This window comes from Lolium rigidum, chromosome 7 (genome assembly GCF_022539505.1).
Source record: "Lolium rigidum isolate FL_2022 chromosome 7, APGP_CSIRO_Lrig_0.1, whole genome shotgun sequence".
NCBI lineage: Eukaryota > Viridiplantae > Streptophyta > Magnoliopsida > Poales > Poaceae > Lolium > Lolium rigidum.
In genome coordinates, this window is record NC_061514.1 from 306,692,385 (window position 1) to 306,709,733 (window position 17,349).

Consider the following 17,349-nt stretch of genomic DNA (forward strand, 5'->3'; position numbering starts at 1 on the left):
GATCTTGATGCCAATACACAAGGTATATCTTTATCTTCATGGCATCCATACTTGAATCCAACACATGGAGAGCAAGTAGTACCTATGGAATATTCCTTCATATAAACTCAATGAAAACATTAGTCCATAGGGGTTGTCATTGATTACCAAAACCACACATAGGGGCAATATACCCTTACAGTGACGGTGTGGATGATGTCCCAAAGCTCCAAATATTGTGCCAGCTGGGTAGGTGTGCTAATGGTGGTGACGGAGCGGATCCAATTGTAGTCGCTTAGCTCTTTGGCAACCGTGCGGTTTTTCAGGGAGGCAGTCTTGAAGAGGTCAGGAGCCCAAATAGATAGGGGCCCCCGCCCACACCAATTGTCAGTTGTGACAAATGTGTAACTAGAAAATGTCAGTTGTAACACATATGCAACTTGAAAAATCTCATTTGCAACCACTGTGCAACTAGAGAAATCTCAGTTGCACCCGATGTGTAACTCGCTAAGCTTGTACAGATCACGGTATAATCCAGTGCCTAAGGATATTTTTCTTAGTTGCAACCCATGTGTCGCTAAAAATACCACAGTTGCAAGTCATACGCAACTCCAAATTACTCGGTTGTAATTCATGTGTGTAACTCGTAAAATCTTAGCCAAATCTTTCATGAACATTTTTTTTCAAAGGACACCATCGTTGCACACAAAAAGAAACAACAATAAGAAAAAAGAAATACAAAAACGGCACGAAACAAAGCAAAAAGCCCATGACGAAGCAAACACTGCAGCAGCCCAGGACAAAAGAATCACCCTACGCTCCACGCCCAGGAACGCGCCAGCCAAAATGGCTCTAGTCGGCACAAATATTAAGGCGTTAAATCTAACACTTAATTAGGTAACTGATACATAATAAAAATCAGGCGTCTGATTTCGAGCAAATCCGATAATCTTAGTACCTCATTCAGTTTTAGTCCAATTAGAAATTCGTATTCTTGTTTGGCAAGGTTGCCAGGATTTGTCCGTGTATTTTTTTTCTACTCTGTAGTTGTTTCCATATGTCCCTGAGTCCTCGCAAGAGTACTAGTTATTCTAGGACTAGGACTTGGTTTCCAGGTCGGTAGTTGTTTCCATATTCTAGGACTAGGATTTGTCCGTGTATTTTTTTTTCTACTCTGTAGTTGTTTCCATATGCATGCAATGGAGAGGAGATGTGGTGGAGCTCAGCGGCAGCAATCTACGCTGACTGTATTTCCTCTATCGCAATCTTAGGGGAAGTCAAGTTTAGGCACTGCCCTAGGGAGTCAAATGAAGTTGCTCATAATCTTGCTAGGTTTTGTTATGATTCTAAAAATTCTTGTAACTGGGTCGATGAACCTCCTAGCTGTATCTTGAGCAAACTCCTAGATGATGTAACTATTCTGTGATTTGGAAGCGACAAGTTTCAGACGCACTCTTTTCCTTACCAGGGTACCGAAGGGGACTGGAAGGTTTTTAATGAGGCGGCTTGCTGACTTAATATATTATGATTTAAAAAAAAAGGACTTCGTTTCCAGGTCGGTTCAGGATTAGTCTCGAACGTTATCAGGCGTAGTTTGTTTCCGTGCAGATTTGATTCTAATAATTTAAGTCGGCTACTAGGTTAGCCAGGTCAAGTCCTGTACATACGTGTTGAGGCTAGTGGCGGAACCAGCAAATCAACCATATGTGGTCAGTGTAAAGTTGTGTAGTTAAATATATGTATTTATTTTTTAAGCTAACCTAGCCGCCGCCTCCTCCTCTCCCGCCCCCCTCCCGGGCGGCGGCGGAGGATCTACCCGCCCCACTCCGAGCAGCCGCCCCCGGACCGCCGCACCTCAGCCGCCGCTGCTGCCGGCCTCAGCCCCGGCCCTGGCCCCGGCCTCGGCCACGGCGGCGGTGGCGGCGCCCCTTCCGTCGATCAACGAGGGGGAGGAGAGGGTTTCGATGGTGGTGTTCCATGGGAGGTGATGAAGCGCCGGTGGAGGAAGTCGGGCGGCACGGCTACTTGGTCGGGGCCTGATGCTCTCCGTCGGTAGCCATAGAGGATTCGGTGGAGCGGTGGCGGCCTCCGCCCCCGGTGACGGTTCAGCGGTGGTACGCATGATCCGTGCCGCCATCTTCTTCCCTGGTGATCCGGCAGGAAGGAATGGCGGCGTGGGGGCTGCTGGTCTTGCTTTGTTTTTGTGGCGGTCCTCGGGTTTCTCGCAAGCGAAGATGAAGATCTACCGGAGGTCAGTTTGTTTTGATCTGGCTAGAGAGATGAGTTCCGGAAAGCTCCGCTGGCGAATGGAATAGTGCATATCTTGCCTGCAGTTTGCTGGATCGGGTGGTATTCGGCCGCGCGAACCCATGTTTTTATTCCGACCGTTTGGTTCCGGAGGGAGCGCTGTGAAGCTATATTCTGTGTTGACATCAGATGACTTTTTGGTCCATGGTGAAGTCAGAAGAAGGAATATCATGAAGGCCGGATTGGTGGACTGGCTAAAGGAGGTTCGACTCAACGTGATGCTGAGGGATCTGCTTGGCGTTCCGAGCTTGCAGCAGTGGTATGCATGTGGGGGTGGCAGCACAGGGGAAGTTCAGAATCTTACCTCTCAGGGTGAAAACCCAAGGTCTGGCCTTAACTGGTTGTGCCTGGCAATGTTCTTGTTGGAGGCATTGTTTTGAGAGTGGAGACTATCTTTAGGGTGAAATCCTAAGACCTTTGGTTGGGCGACGACGGCGCTGGTGCACTGTTTCCTTCTTGGAGGCGTCGCTTTTGGAGTTCAGGTGTTGTCACGGTGGTGGTTTTATTGCTGTTGCTAGGTCTAGAAGGTTGTAGCGGGACTTTTATTTCTTAGTTTTCTTTACTCTTTTTTGGCTGTGTGCATCCGTATTGCAATTAGGGTGGGGCGTTGTTGCTGAGACTGGGTGTAATTGGTATCTTTTGGTATTAATATATTCCCTTTATCAAAAAAAATTATAAATTATAAATTTCTTTTGCATACGGTAAGATTGTAGACTCTTAAGCTCAACCAAGTTGTACCGCGAGAGCTTGTCTCCACAGTAGGCATGTAAACGGACCAGATCGGATTTTGCTCATACCATATTTTTTACCATATATTTTTCCCGAATTCGGATCGGAACAGATATTGATCGCTTTAGGATTCGAGTACAGATATGCCGGACTACGGATTCAAATCGGAAATGGGACAGACACGGATCGAAAGCAAACTTTATCTAATATACGCTCTCATTGGTAGATAGTTATAATTCTTGCAAATCTTGGGAGAGATTTAAATTTCTAGTCTTCTGTAGTAAAGAAAAAAAGAGACACAAATTATGCAATGAAATGTGTTTATTTCTGCTGCTCTTCGGAGCGTATGATCATTATACAGTGAAATTTTGTTTAAGGACAAAGTTTTGGCAAGGCGTGAAGCACATTCAGAAGACCATGATCAAGCTTTTACACAACTCGAAAATACTTTGCAAGGACTCGCTCTTGAGACCTCTGAATCTGATCTGGATCGATGTACTTTACAATATGCTTGAAGTCATCGACCGTCCTGGCCTGAAGATCAAGGTGACAGTGCAGATTTCAGAAAATGAGAATGTGGCTTTGTGTACTGAATCAACACAGTTTTCCATCACTCTTGTTTGTGTATGTATTGATGGTTATCTGATTGCGTGATTTGAATGCCAATGTTATCTGAATCTTCCTTTCTAGATTAGGACGGTTATCTCATTGCATGATTTGAATGCCATCGTGTTTTTGTTGTGCTAACAGTAGTGAGGTAGATACCGATGGAATGCTTTTCTAAAAAATGTTGGCTCCACATTAACTAAATGTATTCTTCAGGAGCACTGTGTGTTGGTTTTCTTAAAAACGAGACTGGTAACTCATATGGTATTTGATCCAACATGAGCATCAGGTTTTGTCAGGTATTCATGTGGAATCATTTTCTAATCACACCCTGATGGAGTAAGTGTATATTTATTTCTCATCTAGCCGTTACTCATCGTGACCCTCTTATGTTTCAAACTTGACAGATTGCTTCCAATCATGCCCTCGCTATTGTAAACAGACTTTTGTAGGACAAGAAACTACAGTATATAATATTCATGAAGACAACACAGGTGCTAGTTAGGAACAATTTATTCAAAAAAGGTATTAAAATTAGGTCCATCTCACAACCAGATGTTCTTTGCTTGGTACCTTAGCATACATTGGTCTGCAACATGTGAAGTTTAACACTAGAAATATACATATTTGTCAGTCTTCAGCTTTGGTTGTTAGATTTGTTTGGTAACTACCACGCCGGAAGCCTGAAAAGTACCATTCATGGTTGCTCTCATTTCCTCCATATATCCTGGTTCATCCTAAGGAAAAAAGAATACACAAGGAATCATCAATCAAGTAACCAAACATCATGTTATTACTACAAATGATGCTATCCTGCAAAAAAATGAAATTACCATGTACTTGTAGAGAAGTCTTAACCTCTTCTCCTTGGCTACCGGCTGTTAAAGGAATGAAATTAATAGTGAATAACATAAGGCGAACAAAACATTAGCTTGGAAATCAAGATACATGAAATAAATCATCATACTTACGTCTTCCTCACAGTCTTCACGGACCATATTAGATGCACCAAACGGAGAACACGAGTCAGCTTGACCACGTAAGTATGCATCTGTGTTGGGGTGCTTCACTTTACAACCATAGCATCTACCTTTATTTATATGTAAAAAATGTGAGGGGCGGGATTGCCATTGGATTGCGAAATAACTAGTGAGGCACAAACACATAACACTAGGTGAATAATTTACTGTAAAGAATGTATTATGCAGATATTTAACACGATTGTGCATAGATCTCTTGAAAACATGCATAAAGACGAGGATAATAGATCAGATGACCCATGGGCAAACAAACATGGTAAAGAGTGTATAATACCGTTATCAGTAGGTTTAACCTTGCAGAAACAACTGACCACCAATTTGTGTTCTCCTGCCTTACAGTCACAGGTAGCTTCAGCAAAGAACAACTCCCTGCCGTAGTCAAAATCTTCAGTTCCTTTCATCTTTGCAGTGAAGTTGATATGATAGGTAATCATATAAGCATCGCACACACGAACTGATTCGTAGTGCACAACATCTTGTAGTTCATATGCAAGATCCTAAAGTTATGAAAAGTAATTCTTTAACAGTTACATGTGTGAGTTTGGTATCAGGACGTAGAGTGAAGGCAGGAAGGAGGACTAGAGAGCCAACCCCAATATAATCATTATATTTGTCCACCAAAGCTTGAACCAACAAGCGCCTCCGGTCACGTCTTCCATCAACGTTAAAGCGCTTCTTCCTTGTGCCATCAGGCCAGTAAAGACATTGTCGTACAACATAATCCACTTGAGAATCATCAGGCTGACGCGTATAGCTAGTTCCAATTCGAGCATTTGACATGGTTAGTAGATCTTACTTTGTCATTTTTGTCAAAAAAGATTCGACACTTCGAAACATGATTTTTTCGTAGAGGGATCATACACATCCGGTAGCCGAATTGAATTTCTGGGAAAACAAAGTGATACTAAGTACGTTATTATTTTAATTACTGTTATTAGTCCAACATAGGGTGAGTGAGCTATTGTGTTTCGAAGGTTGTTAAATACATCAAAAGGCTATCAAGTTATCCCTAACAGAGCTCATGGTAAACATATGGTTTATAAGCCTATGACTTCTCAATACATGGTTAAACACTTCTACCATCATTTAGAATATGAAGAAATAGAGTTATGTGGCTATGATAGGATAAAAGCTAATTTATCAATGCTTCTTAAACTCTGAAGTGGTAATAGAACATGAATCCAAATATATCAATGCAGGATTGGTCTTAGTTCTATAGTTTGAATTTTTTTTAGGCTCATTTCATTGGTTCATGTTTCAAAGAATTGTATTAATTATCTTAAGTGCCCTACATCATAGAAGAATGAGATTACTGTTTAAACATAACATATTGCAAGTATGCACAAAAATAGAATGCGAAAAATATATAGAAAAGAGTCAAAAGAATGTGTACAATTTTGGATCTTGGCGGTGTTGAAGGTCGCAATTGATAGCAGAGTGAACCTCGTCTAAGGTTTGAAATGGCCCGCCCACATGTGGATACACATGGTAATATCCATCAAGATCAAGTCTGATGTAAAACATTATTCCCCAATCCCATCGGTCAAACATTAGAATGGCTGGCGAGGTGAGGCAATCGGTCGCGATGTCAAGATGGCCAGGGTTGGCCGCTGATGAGATAGACTCGTCCCCACAACTGAAATAGAGCACATAGCTTGATGAGCATAATAACAATTTACCTTAGGATATATAGGAATAATCAATTAATATTACCAAGACTGGTGGGATAAACATAACTAAAAAAATAAGTTTCTTCTTTTTACAAATACATGAAGATCATAAATCATTCAATGCCAACTTGCGACGTGACTGAAATGCGTACAGCCCAATTTCATGGCATTTAGAAATAGAGTGTTATATATGATTTTCCTTGGTTCTCGGAGTCGGCTTGCTCTAACTTTTTAGCCTGCCATAATTCAAGATAGGCTAATTTTATAAGGGTCCGCCTCACTCTAATGTAAATAAGAATTAATGACATCAGTCCAACTTAATGGGAAAAGTTTAGTTGCAACTTGCGGCCAGTGCGCAACGAGAATAAACTCAATTGCATCCATAATGTAACTTAATTTTATTAATTCAGAGGCCACACGTACAGAGATCACAACACGAGTCTAACAGTCCTCGAATCGAATGAGCTCTAATTTAATTCTCATTCGATCGAAAATTAGCAAAACCAAATTTTATAGGTATCTGTTGGTAGTAGTAAAATTTGTCTAGCCGATAAGAATTTGATTGTATAGCTGGAGAATTTTCGATTCTTGTTTCACTAGAAATCATCCGTTCCCAAGAAGGATCCAACCCAACTACCACAAAAAAGAAAAAGAAGGATCCAATCGATCAATCCCTCGGTCGGCAGTCCAATCCAACTAGGATGGATTACCATGATCTAGAAACAAAAGCGATCGAGAGGAGGGAGGTAATGCCCAACATACGGTGTCGGCGGCGACATGTTTGCTGTTTGGTTTCGCGTCCACGATCAATCGAGGATGCGTGAATCCGCCCGATCGACCAGAGTATTGCCATGTGTGGCGATTCGTACCTACCTGCTGACCGTCGTTTGGTTTATATATGTAGTCATGTATATACTCCAACTCCTAGACGAACTCGTCGATCGATCGGAGTTCATCTTCGACATGGACATGGATACGATTATGAGGTGTCTTCCTCGACTGGAATAAGGAGAGCCAATCCGATTAGAAGACGGACAAATCCGAGACTGGAACAAAATTTCGATATGGACCGAATGGGTCACGGTCCGTTCCTCGATCACTCCTACTTAATCGACAACAGGGCCCCCAGCCCAACCCAAGTTCCAATACCTGAATCCCGATCGATCGCCGTCGACGCCGCCCGCCCGCCCGCCATGGAAGAGAAGAGGACGAAGCTCTCCTTCTCCATCCCCTCGAAACCCACGCCACCCAAGCCCACCGTCCGCCTCCCCTCAACCCAGCCCCGCCACGCAATTCATCACCACGTTCGACCCCTCCCAACCCCTCACCTCACCCGCCGCCGTCATCGCGCCCCTTCCCAACTAGCGCAGGCCCTCCACCGTTCCCACCGGCGGTGGCCCTGCCTTCGTGCCCGACGCCTTCGACAACAACCGCTCATCCTCCAGCGCAGGATACGGCCTCACCGTCCGGGACACGGAGGAGTCCAAGGTGAGTAAGCTCGCTGCTGCAGCGCGGCGGTTCAAGCAGGACATGGCCGGTCTCCCCGACACCCATGGTACCGACGAGTACGACGAGGTGCCCGTGGAGGGCTTCGGGGCCGCGCTCCTCGCTGGATACGGCTGGAAGGAGGGGAGTTCCATCGGGAGGGACAAGAGCAAGGGTGATCCCAAGATTGTGCAGCGCGGCCGCAGCTCCGGCACACAGGGCTTAGGCGCCGGCAGTTCAGACAAGAGCGACTCCGCCGTCAGGCCTGCTGTGGTGCGGAGGAGTGTTCGGGATTTAAGGGATGCCTGCTTGGATGCTGATTATTAGTGTTATTATTCTTGACTTGACTAGCATCTTCTGTTCACCAAGAACGCTTCTACGTACTCTTGTCTCTGGAGAATGTATATATCATGCATGTATGCAGTGATACTTTGGTCAGAGAACCTGTCTTGTATATTAAGTACATGCATGCATTGATCTTTCAATACGCTTCTACACTTGTCATGTATTTTAGTGATGGATCTGCAATTACATGATTTGGGAACTTTACATTCCAAGGAGTTGGAACAACTTCTGGAAGCATGTACGTCCTATTTTTTTTAACACAACCTGAAAGTGCAGCACTGCAACCATTGTCACGCTAAATTATAGCAATTTTGCCTCGAGAAAGTTAGGCAGTAGTATTTTTGCCGGAGTAGCCAGTAATATTTTTGCTGAATAAAAGAGGGACATACGATCTAGCTTTTTCTCAAAGTACTGCAAAAGATAAGGTTGATGTCGGATAAAAGAGGCAGCGTAAGATTTAGAATTTTTTCTAAAGTACTGCATAATATGACGTTGACCAACGGTACATCAATTTTTACCGAAATACTACCAAAACACCGTAGTAAAAAATAAATGCTTATGGGACAGTTACCACCAAAATACTTTAGCAGAAACGCTTCATCGGAACAATGGGCAAAAAAACAGTTGGTAGATATTTAGCAAACACTGCTCATTGTTACTGTAGCAGACACTGTTTATCTGTGCCAAAAACAATAACGACAACAGCTAGAGGTGATCAAAGACGTGCGGTCTTTCTCCCATATACAGTGTCAAAATGGGACGTGTCAAGCAAAAGGGTTCGGCTTTAATATATGGTATAATACATTTACTTTCTCTTTTCTTTTCTTGTCTGGCCGTAAACAAATGTTCCATCCACACAGAAAAAATCACAATGGTATTAATTATCTATATCTATGATGGCATTAGCTAAAGTCAGATCAGTGCACTCACGGCTCCCCCCTCCCCCTCCCCCTCCCCCTCTCTGCCTCCTCGTCCTCAGCGCTCCGTGCCCACGGCGAGCTTCCACACGGACAGGGATCCGGTGCCTTGCCAGAGGCGAGGCACGCTGTGCCCCGAGGCCCAGAATCCACCATCCATTCTTGATCTGATGGCAGAAACTGAATCGAAGATAGATAAACTACATACTTAGTCGTTTTCAGCTGTTATATTCTTCTCCGATGACTCATGCTCTCTCTCGCCGTCGCTGCTGTGGGAAAGGGGGACGAGCAAGCTCTAGCGCCCAACGGCTGACCAATTTGATTTTTTTTTTTGCTAATTTTTGTGATGTGTTGTGCAATTGATTGAAGCGCTATTTTGCAGCGCTAGAAACACATTTTGATTTAAATTAGTTCAAATAGAAGATCTACAGCGCCAGAAAAACATTGAAAATACGTAAATAAATAAAAACAGTCTACTCGTCGTCGTCGAAGGTCGCCGCAGTCCAGATGTCGTCCTAGCGCGGATCATTTTTTGCCCCAGGTCGTGTTCGGGTTCTCGAGCTCGAACTTGGCGATGGCGCGGCGGCGGCGCCTAGCGGACCTACGCTGCGCCCATAGGTCCGCGAAGAACGCCTCCGTGTTGTCGACATCGCTGGGGAACTGCTCCCTCCACTGGCGCATCAGCTCCTCGTCGCGCTCGGCGATGGCGATGCGCCGCTGCGCCTGGCGGTGGCGGCGGCGGTCCTCCTCGCTAACGAGGCGCGGCGCGGGCGCCAGAAACTCGACCTCCTCCAGCGACTCGACGTCCTGGAAGTTGAGGTCGCGCCGCGGCCGCCGGAATCGCCACGCGACCGCGTCGTAGGCGCGCGCCGCCAGTTCCGGCATGGTGAAGGTGCCGAGGGTGACGCGGAAGCCGCCGGCGCGAATCTCCGCGTAGAAAGTCCCATTAGGACGCGGTCGGACGCCGTGGAAGCTCGACGATCCGCGGCGGCGCGGCGGCATCTTGGCGACGGACGAGCGGAGGCGGCGGGGAGGAAGCGCGAAGAGCGGCGGTGACGCGTGGCGCTGGAGGTGGCGGGGCGAGGCGGAACGTTCCGTGGCGGTTGGGCGCGCGCCCAAAGCGATGCGCCAAGTTTGCCGCTCGGGATGCCGCGATAGCGTGCGCGGGATAAATTTTGTTTCGTGCGCGGGTTTGACGGGCCCGCTGGAGGCCCGCAGGAGGATGCACGCGGCAAAAAACGGTTAAAACGCGATGGTGCGCCCATTTCGCGTCTTTGTTGGAGATGCTCCTAGGAACAGAACCACTGAAAACGACCAAGTACGAAGCTTACCTGTCTTCCATACGGTTTCTGCCGTCAGATCTGGAATGGATGGTGGATTCTGGGCCTCTAGGCACAGCGTGCCTCGCCTCTGGCAAGGCACCGGATCCCGAGGAAATTGCACATACCAGTAACACTTGGGGCAGAAGTTGCACAAACCAGCAAATCAAACTTGTTTTTGCACAAACCAGCAACTCTAGATGTTATTCGTTGCACAAAACTCTAAACATCAGATTACGCGGGTTAACTGCATATCTAACAAAGAAAGACCCACCTTCTGAGCTGACGTGGCCTGTCATCGTGGCCTTCATGTGCCCGGATCGGTCAAGGTGGAGCTGGACGAGCCGAGCCAGCTTCTCCCGTGACAGGCTACTGCTCCCCATGGACAACAAAGGAGATCCGGCTGTCTAAACTCTAGAACATATAGATATTTCACCGCAGTTTTTTTCCCCAATGTTTTGGGTTGCTTACAGCATCTCCATCGACGCCCCAAGTAGTCGCAGGCAGAGGCGTCGGCACTTTCGTATAAGGACGCCGATACTGCATCTTCTATTTTGAGGAGCTGTTTCCACATCGGCGCCTCCAAACCGGCATCCCCGATAGATGTTATGATAAAATCACAAATAAAAGCTTAGAAAATCGAATAAAGAGAAGAAACATTCCACAAACTAATACATAATTGGGAACATGGTTCACACGAAGATATAATTTGGAACATGGTTTTCCACAAACTAATACATAGTTTGAACATGGTTGACACAAATATAAAACATTGAAAAATAACGAAACCTAACTAGTGTTGGCATCGCAGGTTTCATGTGTTCGCTGCCAAGAAAGAACACTCTCACGCACTCCCAGTCACCTAACCTGGAAAATCCAGCTGGTGACGGTGCCCCTGCTGCTACATCTTGCCGCCGCGTCGTAGATCACGTCCCAACAGCACTCGCCGCTCCTCCTCCTGCAGATCCGACGATAAAGATGACGACATCGCATGCGACGACGAGCGTGCAGTGATGTCTACTCACGCTTCTTTTCCTGTAGACAGTATTGGGCCTCCAAGAGCAGAGGTTTGTAGAACAGCAGCAAGTTTTCCCTTAAGTGGATCACCCAAGGTTTATCGAACTCAGGGAGGAAGAGGTCAAAGATATCCCTCTCATGCAACCCTGCAACCACAAAGCAAGAAGTCTCTTGTGTCCCCAACACACCTAATACACTTGTCAGATGTATAGGTGCACTAGTTCGGCGAAGAGATAGTGAAATATAAGTGGTATGAATGAATATGAGCAGTAGTAACGACACCAGAAAATAGTTTGATGCTACAACTGGCATGTGGTTGATGGTGGTAATATTGCAGGCAGTACAGATGCAGTAAAACAGTAAACAAGCAGCGATTTCAGTATTTGGGAACAAGGCCTAGGGATTATACTTTCACTAGTGGACACTCTCAACATTGATCACATAATAAAACCACTCTACACTCTGTTGTTGGAAGATGAACACCACTAATTGTGTAAGATTACACGAACCCTACATGCCGGAGTTAACAAGCTCCACAATATTCGATATTCATATTTTAATAACCTTAGAGTGCATGATAGATCAACACAACTATACCAAGTACTAACATAGCATGCACACCGTCACCGACAGACTATGAAAGGAGGAATAGATCACATCAATACCATCATAGTAATAGTTAACTTCATAATCTACAAGAGATCACAATCATAGCATATACCAAGTACTTCATGATGCACACACTTGTCAACATTACATCATGGAGGAGGAATAGACTACTTTAATAACATCACTAGAGTAGCACATAGAGGAATTGTGATACAAAACTCATATGAATCTCAATCATGTAAGGCAGCTCATGAGATCATTGTATTGAAGTACATAGGAGAGAGATTAACCACATAGCTACCGGTACAGCCCCTTAGCCTCGATGGAGAACTACTCCCTCCTCATGGGAGGCAGCAGCGGTGATGAAGATGGCGGTGGAGATGGAGAAGCCTTCCGGGGGCACTTCTGTCCCCCAGATCTTGGCTTCGCGATGGCGGCGGCTCTGGAAGGTTTCTCGTGCCGTGGTTTTTCTGTCTCGAAGATTTAGGTCAGGGACCTTTAAATAGGCGAAGAGGCGGAGTCGGAGGGCTGACGAGGCGACGACACAGTAGGGGGGCGCGGCCCACCCCCTGGTCGCGCCGGCCTATCATCTGGGGCCCACAGGGCCCTCCTCTGGTGGCTCTCGGGTGTTCTGGAAACTTCGTCCAATTCTAAGACTCTGGGCGTTGATTTCGTCCAATTCCGAGAATATTTCCTTACTAGGATTTCTGAAACCAAAAACAGCAGAAAACAGGAACTGGCACTTCGGCATCTCGTCAATAGGTTAGTTCCGAAAAACACATAAAATCATCATAAAGTATGTATAAAACATGTAGGTATTGTCATAAAACAAGCATGGAACATAAGAAATTATCGATACATCGGAGACGTATCAGCATCCCCAAGCTTAGTTCCTACTCGTCCTCGAGTAGGTAAATGATAACAAAGATAATTTCTGAAGTGACATGCTACCAACATAATCTTGATCATACTATTGTAAAGTATATGAGATGAATGCAGCGATTCAAGACAATGGTAATGCAATGAGTAAACAACTGAATCATATAGCAAAGACTTTTCATGAATAGTACTTTCAAGACAAGCATCAATAAGTCTTGCATAAGAGTTAACTCATAAAGTAATAAATTCAAAGTAAAGGCATTGAAGCAACACAAAGGAAGATTAAGTTTCAGCGGTTGCTTTCAACTTGTAACATATATATCTCATGGATAGTTGTCAATGCAAAACAATATAATAAGTGCAATAAGCAAGCATGTAAGAATCAATGCACAGTTAACACAAGTGTTTGCTTCTAAGATAGAAGGAGATGGGTAAACTGACTCAACATGAAAGTAGAAGAAAGGCCCTTCGCAGAGGGAAGCATTGATTGCTATATTTGTGCTAGAGCTTTTATTTTGAAAACATAAAGAGAGCATAAAAGTAAAATTTTGAGAGGTGTTTGTTGTTGTCAACGAATGGTAGTGGGCACTCTAACCCCCTTGCCAGACAAACTCTCGAAGAGCAGCTCCCATGAAACATTTTTATTTTTGGGTGGCACTCCTTCCAACCTTTACTTCCACAAACCATGGCTAACCGAATCCTCGGGTGCCTGCCAACAATCTCATACCATGAAGGAGTGCCTTTTTATTTTAGTTTTATTTAGATGACACTCCTCCCCACCTTTGCTTTCTCAAGCCATGGCTAACTGAATCCTCGGGTGCCGTCCAACAATCACATACCATGGAGGAGTGTCTATTCTTGTAAAATTATGAAGGTTAGTTAATTTGGGACTGGGAATCCCATTGCCAGCTCTTTTTGCAAAATTATTGGAGAAGCGGATGAAGCCACCAGTCCATTGGTGAAAGTTGCCCAACAAGATTGAAAGATAAACACCACATACTTCCTCATGAGCTATAAAACATTGACACAAATAAGAGGTAATAAATTTTGAAGTGTTTAAAGATAGCACTCAAGCAATTTACTTTGGAATGGCAGAGAAATACCATGTAGTAGGTAGGTATGGTGGACACAAATGGCATAGTTTTTGGCTCAAGGATTTGGATGCACGAGAAGTAATCCCTCTCAATACAAGGCTTAGGCTAGCAAGGTTATTTGAAGCAAACACAAGTATGAACCGGTACAAGCAAAACTCACATAAAAACATATTGCAAGCATTATAAAACTCTACACCGTCTTCCTTGTTGTTCAAACCCTTACTAGAAAATATCTAGACCTTAGAGAGACCAATCATGCAAACCAAATTTTAGCAAGCTCTATGTATTTCTTCACTAATAGGTGCAAAGTATATGATGCAAGAGCTTAATCATGAGCACAACAATTGCCAAGTATCAAATTATTCAAGACATTCTACCAATTACCACATGTAGCATTTCCCGTTTCCAACCATATAACAATTTAACGAAGCAGTTTCAACCTTTGCCATGAACATTAAAAGCTAAGAACACATGTGTTCATACGAACCAGCGGAGCGTGTCTCTCTCCCACACAAGCATTTATTCAAACAAAAACAAAAACAAAAACAAACAGACGCTCCACGTAAAGTACATAAGATGTGACCGAATAAAAATATAGTTTCAAGGGAGGAACCTGATAATTTTGTCGATGAAGAAGGGGATGCCTTGGGCATCCCCAAGCTTAGATGCTTGAGTCTTCTTGAAATATGCAGGGATGAACCACCGGAGCATCCCCAAGCTTCGAGCTTTCACTCTTCTTGATCATAGTGTATCATCCTCCTCTCTTGACCCTTGAAAACTTCCTCCACACCAAACTCAAAACAAACTCATTAGAGGGTTAGTGCATAATCAAAACTCACATGTTCAGAGATGACACAATCATTCTTAACACTTCTGGACATTGTTCAAAGCTACTGGAAGTTAATGGAACAAAGAAATCCATCCAACATAGCAAAAGAGGCAATGCGAAATAAAAGGCAGAATCTGTCAAAACAGAATAGTCCGTAAAGACGAATTTTAAAGAGGCACCAGACTTGCTCAAATGAAAATGCTCAAATTGAATGAAAGTTGCGTACATATCTGAGGATCACTCACGTAAATTGGCAGAATTTTCTGAGTTACCTACAGAGAATTCAGCCCAGATTTGTGACAGCAAGAAATCTGTTTCTGCGCAGTAATCCAAATCTAGTATCAACCTTGCTATCAAAGACTTTACTTGGCATAAAAATGCAATAAAATAAAGATAAGGAGAGGTTGCTACAGTAGTAACAACTTTCAAGACTCAAATATAAAACAAATTTACTGTAGCAAAATAAACATATGGGTTATCTCCCAAGAAGTTTTTTCTTTATAGCCATTAAGATGGGCTCAGCAGTTTTAATGATGCACTCGCAAGAAATACTATTTGAAGCAAAAGAGAGCATCAAGAGGCAAATTCAAAACACATTTAAGCCTAACATGCTTCCTATGCATAGGAATCTTGTAAATAAACAAGTTCATGAAGAGCAAAGTGACAAGCATAGGAAGATAGAACAAGTGTAGCTTCAAAAATTTCAGCACATAGAGAGGTGTTTTAGTAACATGAAGATTTCTACAACCATATTTTCCTCTCTCATAATAATATCCAGTAGCATCATGAGCAAACTCAACAATATAACTATCACATAAAGCATTCTTATCATGAGTCTCATGCATAAAATTATTACTCTCCACATAAGCATAATCAATTTTAGTAGTTGTAGTGGGAGCAAATTCAACAAAGTAGCTTTCATTATTATTCTCATCATCAAATATAGGAGGCATATTGTAATCATAATCAAATTTATCCTCCATAACAGGCGGCACCAAAAGAACACTATCATTATAATCATCATAAATAGGAGGCAAAGCATCATCAAAGTAAATTTTCTCCTCAATGCTTGGGGGACTAAAAATATCATGCTCATCAAAACCAGCTTCCCCAAGCTTAGAATTTTCCATATCATTAGCAACAATGGTGTTCAAAGTGTTCATACTAATATGTTCCATGGGTTTTTTAATTTTCGAATCAAACCATCCATGTCTTAACTCAGAAAAAAGAAAAAGCTCCATGTTGCTTTCCATTATGCTAAACTAGTGTAAAACAAGAAACAAAAAGATGAAATTGCAGGATCTAAAGGAAATAGCTTCGAGCACTTACAACGGTGCCGGAAAATAGCTTAGTAGCCGAGATCCGGAGTGTGAGTACCTTTTACCTTTCCTCCCCGGCAACGGCGCTAGAAAATATTTGATGCTGTCCAGGACTGGCGCGTAGTTGACGAGGGAGGAAAGCTTGTTCCTTCAGGTCCCCGGCAACGGCGCCAGAAAATATGCTTGATGTCTACTCACGCTTCTTTTCCTGTAGACAGTGTTGGGCCTCCAAGAGCAGAGGTTTGTAGAACAGCAGCAAGTTTTCCCTTAAGTGGATCACCCAAGGTTTATCGAACTCAGGGAGGAAGAGATCAAAGATATCCCTCTCATGCAACCCTGCAACAACAAAGCAAGAAGTCTCTTGTGTCCCCAACACACCTAATACTCTTATCAGATGTATAGGTGCACTAGTTCGGCGAAGAGATAGTGAAATACAAGTGGTATGAATGAATATGAGCAGTAGTAACGGCACCAGAAAATAGCTTGATGCTACAACTGGCGTGTGGTTGATGCTGGTAATATTGCAGAAAGTACGAGATGCAAGAAAACAAGTAAACAAGCAGCGATTTCAGTATTTGGGAACAGGGCCTAGGGATTATACTTTCACTAGTGGACACTCTCAACATTGATCACATAATAAAACCACTAAACACTCTGTTGTTGGATGATGAACACCACTAATTGTGTAGGATTACACGAACCCTCAATGTCGGAGTTAACAAGCTCCACAATAGTCGATATTCATATTTAAATAACCTTAGAGTGCATGATAGATCAACACAACTATACCAAGTACTAACATAGCATGCACACCGTCACCGACAGACTATGAAAGGAGGAATAGATCACATCAATACCATCATAGTAATAGTTAACTTCATAATCTACAAGAGATCACAATCATAGCATATACCAAGTACTTCATGATGCACACACTGTCAACATTACATCATGGAGGAGGAATAGACTACTTTAATAACATCACTAGAGTAGCACATAGATTAATTGTGATACAAAACTCATATGAATCTCAATCATGTAAGGCAGCTCATGAGATCATTGTATTGAAGTACATAGGAGAGAGATTAACCACATAGCTACCGGTACAGCCCCTTAGCCTCGATGGAGAACTACTCCCTCCTCATGGGAGGCAGCAGCGGTGATGAAGATGGCGGTTGAGATGGAGAAGCCTTCCGGGGGCACTT